The following is a 9,507-nucleotide window of genomic DNA, read 5'->3' as shown; positions in this document are numbered from 1 at the left end:
CTGGAGATATCCTGTGACATCTCATGTCACTTCTCTACTCAAAATCTTTCCATATTTCTTATCAAACTCAGAGGAAAATTAAAGTTGTTACAGTGGTTTATAAAGTCTAACTGGATTAATTTATCACCTCTATGATCTAATTGCCTCACCCTCTCAGCCACTCCACTGCAGTCGTATTGGCTTCCTTCCAGATCCTTAAATATACCAGGCTTGCTCTCCCACTTTAGGTATTTTTCTCAGCTGTTTTCATTGACAGAAATACTCTTCCATAATACAGCTGCATGACTAATTCTCCCAGAGTGAAGCATTAGCTCAAGTGAGCACCCCAAGAATATTCTGATCCACTTTGCTATGCTCTATTTTTCTCTTCTACACAACTCTTATTTTGTAATGCACTATATGGTTATTTACAGAATATTTCTTCCACTAGAAAATAAGATTCAAAAGGGAAGAAATATTTGGGTGTTTTGTTTTATGTTTCTGAAGAACATTAAACAAGGACCTGGCACATAGAAGGCACTTAGTAAATATTTTCCATGGTCTACAGTGACCATAAAGTCATAACAAACCAATTGCTTATGAGAGATACAACTGTTCCTGCTAATGATACAATTCCTTTGTTTTGATGGCAAATAACACCCTTAATAACACTGATTTGCTTATCAGTAAAACATGGATATTTGTACCAATCTAACTTACAGGTTTGTCATAAGAACTAAAATAGATAACATATTTAAAGAACTTACTGCTTGGCACGTAGTATACACTCAATAAATGTTAGCTACACTATTTTATAGTGCTTATGAGTGCTTTACTCAGGAGTTAGACAGTCCTGGGTTTATCATCTCTTTCTTCCACTACTGGTTACATGGTTTTGGTCAACTTACTTAACAATGTATATATAAGGGGATATTATTCAGCCCTAGAAAAGAAGAAAATCCTGCCATCTGTGACAATATGGTTGAACCTGGTAGACATTATGCTAAGTGAATTAAGCTAGACACAGAAAGAAAATTACTGCATAATCTTATTTACATGTGGAATCTTAAAAAGTTGAATTCATAGAAGCAGAGAGTAGAATGTTAGTTACAGGAGAAGGGGAAGAATGGGAGATGGTGGTCAAAGTGTACAAAGTTTCAATGATGTAGAATGAATAATTTCTAGCGATCTAATGTACAGCATGGGGGCTGTAGTTAATACATATGTGGATATTTGAAATTTGCTAAAAGATTAGATCTTGAGTATTCTTACCATAAAAACGTAACTATGTGAAGAGATAGATATGTTAATTAACTTAACTGTAATAATCAGTTTACCGTTTATTTATATCAAAACATCACAGTGTACATATTAAACACACACAATTTTAAGTTAAAAACATAAATGCTATATGTTTTTACCACAATACAAAAAGAAATTAAAAAACAGAGACAATTTTTTGTGTGCGAAATCCAGAGAAGGGACAGAGTTAATGAGTTCTCCTGTAGTTCTAGAAATTATTGAAAAATTGAGAAGATACAAATCAAGATTATCTAAATGTCCAAAGTTTAAACATGTGGGGTACATATGATAATTGAATACATTCACATAATTTGTAAAGGTCAAGTCATTGTAATTGGGATATCCATCACCTTAAATATTTGTCTTTATGCTGGAAAGATTTGATATATGCGTATATATCTAAAAGATTCGAAAGCAGAGTCTTGAAGAGATATTTGCAGACTCATTTTCATAGCAATTCTATTCACAATACCCAATGAGATTGGAAGTATTCTTCCAGCTATTTTGAAATATACAATAGATTGTATAGTTACCCTGCTGATCTATCCAACACTCGGTCTTATTTCTTCTATCAAACTGTATATTTGTACCCTTTAATCAACCTGTCTTCATCCACCTCTCCCCCATATGCACCCTGGCCTCTGGCCGCCACCAATATACACTCTATCTTCTTATGTTTTCCTCTTTAAATTGGCTGCTAGAAAGCTTAGAGTCATATTCATGGTTCACCTAATGGTGTTCCTTCTGTGTTTTAACTTCTTAATATTGATTTTATTTTTTTCTACCCATTTCCTTTTTGTCTTATTATTTTAAAATGTTAATTATATATTGTGTGAATCATATACATTCTCAGGGCAAATTTTAAAATACTTACAAAAGTATTAAATATAAAGTGCATATAGTTATATATGCACTTACATATAATCGAATAAATATTATTTAAGCCAAAACAATGAGATATTTTTCAGCTACCAAATTATCAATAGTTAAAACCTATTCTTTGGGTATATACATTAGGATTATAAATCATGCTGCTATAAAGACACATGCACATGTATGCTTATTGCGGCACTATTCACAATAGCAAAGACTTGGAATCAACCCAAATGTCCATCAGTGACAGACTGGATTAAGAAAATGTGGCACATATACACCATGGAATACTATGCAGCCATAAAAAAGGATGAGTTTGTGTCCTTTGTAGGGACATGGATGCAGCTGGAAACCATCATTCTTAGCAAACTATCACGAGAACAGAAAACCAAACACTGCCTGTTCTCACTCATAGGTGGGAACTGAACAATGATCACTTGGACTGGGGAAGGGGAACATCACACACTGGGGCCTATCATGGGGAGGGAGGAGAGGGGAGGGATTGCATTGGGAGTTAAACCTGATGTAAATGACGAGTTGATGGGTGCTGACGAGTTGATGGGTGCAGCACAGCAACATGGCACAAGTATACATATGTAACAAACCTGCACGTTATGCACATGTACCCTAGAACTTAAAGTATAATAATAATAATACATAAATAAATAAAAAATAAAATAAAATAAAATAAAAATAAAAATTAGAATAAAAAAACAAAAACCTATTCAGCGTGAGCGGCCCCGTGCGGAGCCCCGACAGTGTGGCCACAGCGCGGCTGTGGTCCCTCATGCTTGGCCGAGTTTCTAGCCTGACACGCCCTTGACCTGAGGATCATGAACCGCAGCTGCCAGGTGAGGTGTGTGGCCTGGGTCCGCTGCGGCATGGCCAAAGAGACACCAGACAAGGTAGAGCTGAGTAAAGAAGAAGTAAAACGTCTCATTGCTGAGGCAAAGGAGAAATTGCAAGAAGAAGGTGGGTGGTGGCATTGATGAAGAGGAGACAGGCAGTCCTTCAGAAGATGGCATGCAGAGTGCACGCACCCAGGCACGCCCAAGAGAGCCCCTGGAGGATGGTGACCCAGAGGATGACAGGACGCTCGATGATGATGAGCTAAGTATGACTTATATAAATATGATGAGGAAGATGACCCAGATGCTGAGACTCTTGGTGAATCTCTCTTGGGTCTTATGGTCTACGGGAGTAATGATCAAGATCCTTACGTTACTCTGAAAGATACAGAACAATATGAACTTGAAGATTTCTTGCTTAAGCCCAGTGATAATCTCATAGTTTGTGGCCGAGCTGAACAGGACCAGTGCAATTTAGAGGTGCATGTTTATAATCAAGAAGAAGACTCTTTTTATGTACATCAGGATATACTCTTGTCTGCATATCCTCTGAGTGTGGAATGGCTGAATTTTGATCCTAGCCCAGATGATTCTACTGGAAATTACATTGCTGTAGGAAACATGACCCCTGTTATTGAAGTGTGGGACCTTGATATAGTGGACTCTTTAGAGCCAGTCTTCATACTGGGAAGTAAACTTTCAAAAAAGAAGAAAAAGAAAGGAGAGAAGAGTTTCTCAGCAGAAGGGCATACCGATGCTGTCCTTGACCTTTCATGGAATAAGCTAATCAGAAATGTTTTAGCAAGTACGTCAGCGGACAACACTGTAATTCTGTGGGATATGACCTTGGGGAAACCAGCAGCTAGTCTCCCTATACACACAGACAAGGTCCAAACGCTGCAGTTTCATCCATTTGAAGCACAGACTCTGATTTCTGGCTTTGTATGACTGCCGAAGTCCAGATGAAAGCCATCGAATGTGGCGATTCAGTAGGCAGATAGAGTGACTTGGAATCACTTTTCACCTTGTCATTTTTTGGCCAGTACAGATGATGGCTTTGTGTATAATTTGGATGCAGGTTCAGATAAGCCAGTTTTTACACTTAATGCGCACAATGATGAAATCTCTGGTCTTGATCTTAGCAGTCAAATCAAGGGCTGTCTCGTGACTGCTTCAGTTGACAAATATGTGAAGATCTGGGACATCTTAGGAGATAGGCCAAGTCTAGTTCATTCTAGGGACATGAAAATGGGAGTTCTCTTCTGTTCTTCATGTTGCCCTGATTTGCCATTTATTTATGCCTTTGGAGGTCAAAAAGAAGGGCTTTGGGTCTGGGATATAAGCACAGTCTCTTCGGTAAATGAAGCATTTGGAAGACGAGAGCGGCATGTTCTCAAGAGTGCAAGAAATTCATCTATCAGTGGCCCTTTTGGCAGCAGGAGCTCAGACACACCCATGTAGTCTTAATGAAGATCATCTAATTTCCCATTTACCTTAACTGGGAATTTTGAAAAGTTGGCCTAAAATTGTTCCATATGTGGCAGCAACCATGCAGAGTGACTGAAACACAATTCATTTCTGACTTCCTGATATTCCTTTCTGCAACTGTGGTGGCACCACAAACAGAGCTGGTCTTTGTGCTTGCTCTTCAAATGGATGGTTTGTAAGGCTCTTGTTGCATTTCTTAAAAGAGTAATAAAAAGGATTTAAAAAAAATAGTTCTTCAAACATACCATCTGTCACAGTTAATCTAGGTTTGCAAATATGTAGTAATTTATAGAATTTTTAAAGCGTAAAATCCTGTAATATTAAAAGATGGGTAAACCTAGGCCTGGAAAGGTTGTTATTTGGCTAAGATTGCACAGGAGGCCACAAACAGAGGCAAGTGCCCCAGAGACTCCACTTTCCTTCCTAACTATTCTCAAATTAATGCTCGTGATTGAGAAGTATGCTCAATGCAACTCATAGAGTTTGGTAAGTAAAAGTTACATGCCCCTGTTTTCCTAGCATGATATTCACTGTTATCAAAGACAAGAGGCAGACCATTCATTCATTCTCAAAACACTGAATGCCATTCTGTGCCCAGTGCTATACAAGGCATGGGAGGTTCAGTGTGAATAAGTCTTTGCTCTCCACCTAACAAGGGACAATTTTAATTGTAGATCGTCTTCCTATTAAGTATGAATTTTAGTAGGCATTAAAAATTAGTTTGATAATATGAGACCCAACCCTAACTTGCCAGAAGAATAATCAGTTCATGAACCTTTGATATTTCCTATGTAATTCATGAATGTGACTTCAATCTTTCTAGTGTTAATACTGTGGAATGTCATTGATGTAACAACGTGGGTTCACCAAAACACCTCTTTATACAAAGGACAGATGTGTGAATTAAAGAGATTAAAGGATGGAAAAAAAAATCAGCGTTATAATGAATACAGTGTATGGCACTATTATATGTTTTTAGTGAAAGGGATTTAGCAATATGTGTTAAATGTGGCCAAATATGCAAAAAGTTCAACGCTGCACTATTGAAATAAAATAAAAGGCAATAAAGAAATTGTTAGGCAGCATATGATGATTCTCACCCTCCAGTATTGGGCAATCAATCATTAAATGGTGTTTACAAAGAAATTTAAATTGTAAAGGGGGAAGCCCTGATTATATAATGTGTAGCAAAGAAATATTTAGGATTCTGCTATAGTTTGGATGTTTGTCCCCTCAAACCTCATGTTGAAATTTGATCTCCAGCACTGAAGGTGGGGCTAATGAGAGGTGTTTGGGTCATTGGGGCAGGTCCCTCATGAATGGTTTGCTGCTGTCCTCACTGTAATAGGTGATTTCTCTCCCTGATAGCTTCCAAGAGAGCTGGTTGTTAAAAAGGGCCTAGTACCTCCCTCTCCCTTCTTGCTTTCTCTCTTGCCATGTGATCTGTGCACATGTCAGCTTCGCTAACCTTCTGCCATGAATGGAAGCAGTCTGAGGCCCTCACCAGAAGCAGATGCTGGTGTCATGCTTCTTGTGCAGCCTGCAGAACCATGAACCAAATAAACCTCTCTTCTTTATAAATTAACAGCCTCAGATATTCCTTTATAGCAACACTAAATGAACTAAAATAGATTCAATACTGGATAATATATTATCTTGTGTGCAAAATTTTTTCTTAAATGTTGAGAAGAGTATCCAAAAGATATTGAAATGGTTATCTATGAGTGGCTGGATTCTTTATGCTTTCCCTATATTCCAAAGTGTTTATATATGAAACAAATTTCCTTTACAGTCTGAGGCAAAAATAATTTACTGAATATATGTATATTACAAAACTCCTTAGAGGCTTTGTAAACTCTCACACTTGTGAACAGGATCAAGGAAGCAGTAGGCTGTCTCCACAGAGACAATGATGTAAAGATGCTGGAGAACAGAGACAATAGAATTACTCTATGTGTATTTCACACAAATCTTCTCTGCAAAACTCAAATGTCTTTTATCTTGTAAGTGGTAGAACAAATTCTGGTAAGAGGACTCTATCACTCTATTCAAATCCTTCCTTCCTTCCATGCTTTCCCTTCCTTCCTTCCTTCCTTCCTTCCTTCCTTCCTTCCTTCCTTCCTTCCTTCCTTCCTTCCTTCCTTCCTCCCTCCCTTTCTTTCTTCTTATTTCTTCTTTCTTTTTTCTTTCTTTCTCTCTTTCTTTCTTTCCTTTTCTTTTTCTGTATATTTTTTCACAGTTTATTGAGGTGTAAATGATATACAAAAAACTGGACATATTTAATATATACAATTTGATGGATTTGGAGATATGCATACATTTATAAGCCATCATCACAATCAAGGTAGTGAACACATCCATCACCTCCAAAACTTTACTCCTGCCTCCTCTTTCTATATTCCAAATATTTCTTTATCATATGTGTTCCTTTGATACTAAAATAATATTACTTGCACCTCCATAAAATAACCTTATGTGCACATTGGCTTCACCAATGTTATGGGCTGCTTTTTAAAAAATTTCCTTTGCAAATTTATTATTGTTTCATATCTCTAGATTCAGAAACTGTAGACACTTTGATAAATGGATTGAATTTTTTGTCTTTGGTCTTCTTCTCTTTTAAGGTGATATGTCTAGATATAATATGCGTGCGTGTGTGTGTGTGTGTGTGTGTGTGTGTGTAGTGCATGTTTGTGCATGTTTATCCTGTTTTTTGAGCTTCTTGAATGTGTAGTTTAGTATCTGTCATTAATTTGGAAAGTTCTTGTCCACTATGTCTTCAAATATTTCTTCTGTGACATTTGTTCTTTCTTCTCCTTCTGGTATTACAGTTATGTTTTATGTTTGTTTGTTTGTTTGTTTTTTTAGATAGAGTCTCACTCTGTCACCCAGGTGCAGTGGTATGATCTCGGCTCACTACAAGCTCCACCTCCCAGGTTCATGCCATTCTCGTGCCTCAGCCTCCCAAGTAACTGGGACTACAGGCGCCCGCCACCACACCTGGCTAATTTTTTGTATTTTTAGTAGAGACGGGGTTTCACCGTGTTAACCAGGATGGTCTCGATTTCCTGACCTCATGATCCGCCCACCTCGGCCTCCAAAAGTGCTGGGATTACAGGTGTGAGCCACTGAGCCTGGCCCCACTTTTGTATATGTTATACTTGTTGCTATTGTTCCACAGTTCTTGTATGTTCTACTCTGGGTTTTTTCTGTAATTCTTTTTTCTCTTTGTATTTCAGTTTGGAAAGATTCTATTGGTCTATCATCAAGTTGACTGATTCTATTCATGTCTGTGTCCATTCTATTAACAAACTTGTCAAAGGCATTCTTCATTTCTGTTCTTGTATTTTTTATTTGTAGCATTTCCTTTTGATTCTTTTTAAAATTGCCACCTTTGTGGTCATGCATGTTGCCTACTTTTATGTTAAAGCCTAAATATATTAAGCATTCTCCCCATTTCATACCTGAGTCTGGTTCTGATGATTGACATGCCCCTTCAGAATATTTTCCTTCTTGCCTCTATGGTGTTTCTTTTCATTTTTATTGTTGTTGTTGTTGTTGTTGTTAAAAGCTATGTATGGACTTCTAGTTTGTGGTTCTGCATGTAAACAGCTTGGAAATCCATGCCCTCCTAATAACTACAAAACTGAATAGATTGAAAAAGTCAACAACTCTTACTGGATCTGTAAGATAGGGGAGGACACAGGGAAACTACTACTCCCAAGGTTGGAGAGACAGGTAAATACAGGGTCGTGACTCATGAGCAGAAACTGCCAGAGGAACTGGTACTAGGGTAGGAAAATCTAAACTGTAATTAAATAATTGCTGAAGGTTCAGTGCAGACAAGTCTAAGAATTAAAAACTCCAGGAGGACCCAGTGATAGAAGGGTTTTTACAATATTATGAGATTTACCTCCAGGAGCTCAACCATGTTGCCATAGTAAATATTGGAGGAAAATCTTCTCACACTTTCAGGAGCAGGAAGGAAAAAGGAACCATTTTGAAATACACCAAAGAACTCAGAGTACATAAAGACTAAGACTTAATCATAGGCTCATAGAATGCTGCTTCTCCCCACCCCACTTTACCACCACATTATCAAAGGCCTATTTGCAGAAGTTCATTTTACATAGTACATCATGTCTCGTTAAAAATTATAAGACATTAAAAATTACAAGGCATATCAAAAGGCAAGACATATCAAAAAGCAAAAAAAAAAAAAAAAAAAAAAAGACATATCAAAAGGCAAAAAAAAAAAAAGATAAAAAACTCCACAAGTTCAAAAGATAGGGTAAGCATCAGAACCAGATATGGCAAGGTGTTGAAATTATCAGACCAGGAATTTAAGAAACCTACGGTTAATATGCTGAGGGTTCTAAAGGATGAAGTAGGCAGTATGCAAGAAGAGATGGGCAATGTAAGCAGAGAAATGGAAATCCTAAGAGAGAACCAGAAAGAAATGCTTGAGATCAAAAACATTGTAACAGAAATAAGGAATGCCTTTGTTGCGTTTATTAGTAGACAGGATACAACTGAGTAAAGAATCTCTAAGCTTGAGGATATATCAATAGAAACTTCAAAAACTAAAAAGCAAAGAGAACAAAAACTGAAACAAAACAACAGAACAGACTATCCAAAAACTATGGGAAAACTACAAGGGTATAACATGTGCATAATGGGAATACAAGAAGTAGAAGAAAGAGAAAGAAATAGAAGAAATATTGGAGTCAATAATGACTGAGAATTTCCCTAAATAATGCCAGACACCAAATTACAGATCCAGGTGGTTTCGTGTTTGGCATTATTTGGGGAGAGTCTCAGTTCAGAGAACACCAAGCAGGATAAATGCCAAAAAAAGGACACCTAAGCATATCATTTTCAAACTGCAGAAAATCGAAGAGAAAAAAATCCTGGAATAAGCCAAAGGTGTGTGGAGGGGAATTTTACCTATAGAGTAACAAAGATAAGAATTACATCCAACTCCTCAAAAACCATGCAAACAAGAAGAGAACGGAGC

General features: G+C 37.3%; 1 pseudogene; it reads left to right on the top strand.

Moving 5' to 3' along the window:
- Positions 1 to 2,953: 2,953 nt before the first annotated feature.
- On the top strand, positions 2,954 to 4,463 carry LOC105466792 (periodic tryptophan protein 1 homolog pseudogene; annotated as a pseudogene).
- The last annotated feature ends 5,044 nt before the right edge of the window (positions 4,464 to 9,507 follow it).

This window comes from Macaca nemestrina, chromosome X, assembly GCF_043159975.1.
Source record: "Macaca nemestrina isolate mMacNem1 chromosome X, mMacNem.hap1, whole genome shotgun sequence".
NCBI classification, from domain to species: Eukaryota; Metazoa; Chordata; class Mammalia; order Primates; family Cercopithecidae; genus Macaca; species Macaca nemestrina.
The sequence above is the reverse complement of the archived record's forward strand: the minus strand, read 5'-3'. Positions and strand labels throughout refer to the sequence as shown.